Genomic DNA, 1,718 nt, shown 5'->3' on the forward strand with positions numbered 1-1,718 from the left:
TAAATATAAAATTTTATACCCATTCGTCTTGAAGAGCTTTAAGAATAGCAGGAATACTGGTGGCTGAAGGAGGACGAGGTTTCACAACTGAAGGAGCTGAAAGGTATTCATATAATAAAACATTTAAATATTCATTAATAATCTTCAAGAATCATCAAGAAAATAAAACTTTCATTTTAATATTCATAAAGTTTGTGAATAGCATTTAGTTAAAAGCAATAAAAATTATACAACAAATATGTGTAGTCTTCAACCTATATCCAGCGTGAAAATTCCAAACTAATATCGGCAAACGCTTTCGATGCCCCTCCTGGACTCTTCTTCAGGCCAAATTTAATGCACTGGATTCTTAAATCGAATATTTTTAAATAAGAACGTGCCCTGTTACCAGAAGCTCAAATAAGGAAGATAATCACGTGCCTTTCCGAATTATAATTTCTTTATCATTTATATTCGTGGAGATATGTTGTGTGCATCTTATAATAATCTCGCGTATTTTATAATCACATGCCGTTTCTAAAAATAATTTTAACTAGTGGAGATACGATCCCATAATATTCTGGTGTATCGTACTATCATACTAGTGGAGTGCGCATCCCATAATATTCTGGTGTATCGTATAATAAATTACGATTCATCCTCCAATAAATACTGCCACGCTGTTGAGAGATTCATTTCTTCTTTAAGATTGATGCAGGTTAGTTTGCAATCTGCTTTGTAAATTTCCATCGCTTCCAAAGTTCTTAGATGTTCATGATTACGAGTGGTGTGGATGACCCGTGCCTTATTAAAAATCGGGGTTATGTCTGGGTTTGTTGCATATGTCGACAATGCTGTCGTATATTTGTTATGGGTGATGTCTGCTTTATGTTCCTTTATTCTGGTGGCTAACGGACACTTAGTGGACCCTATGTAAATTAGTTGCCTTTGCCATCTATCATCCATTAAGGGAATGGTGTATATTCCCGATAGCCGCATAACCGTGGTCTTTAGCGACATCTCTAATATACGCTAATTCTTGTTGTAGAGCGTAGGTCATGGAAGAGTGGGAATAGGCCCTTTCTACCAAAGTCCTGAATGCCGCTATTTTGTAAGAGTACGGGTCACAGGAATTGATGGGTATGTACAATGGTATAGTTGTGGGTTTTCTATAAACTTTTGTTTGTATTGTTCTTTCTTTAATTTTAATTTCTATATTCAAGAAGATATAGAAATTTTTTCTTCACTATGCTGCTCTAATTCCAAATAAAGGCCATAAGGGTTGTTGTTCATGGCTGTCTTAAATTGTCTTAGGTCTGGCGGTGTTTTCCAGAGAATTATAATGTCATCTATATACCTACCATACATGATTATATTTGAAAGAAAGAGTGGTAGGGTTTTGGTTTCTAATGCCCTAATTACCATTTCGCACAAGTCCCCAGATAATGGACTTCCCGTGGGTACTCCTCTCTCTTGTGCATATATGTTTCCTTTGAACTGGAATACCGAACTGTAACAGGCTAGATGGGCCAATTCCAGTATATCTTGGTGCAGATTAGTATCATTTACTTTTTCTATGAGGAAATCTCTTAGTGCACAAAAACAAGGTTGTATTTTTATCGAGGGGTATAATGATCTAAAATCCCATACTGTGGCGTATCCTGGCTTGTTTATGGTTTTGAGTTTTAATATCAATTCTTTTGGATTCGAGATATTGAATCGGTAGTTTACTAGATGTG

This window comes from Centruroides sculpturatus, unplaced genomic scaffold (genome assembly GCF_000671375.1).
Source record: "Centruroides sculpturatus isolate CEXI.00-Female unplaced genomic scaffold, Cexi_2.0 scaffold2088, whole genome shotgun sequence".
NCBI lineage: Eukaryota > Metazoa > Arthropoda > Arachnida > Scorpiones > Buthidae > Centruroides > Centruroides sculpturatus.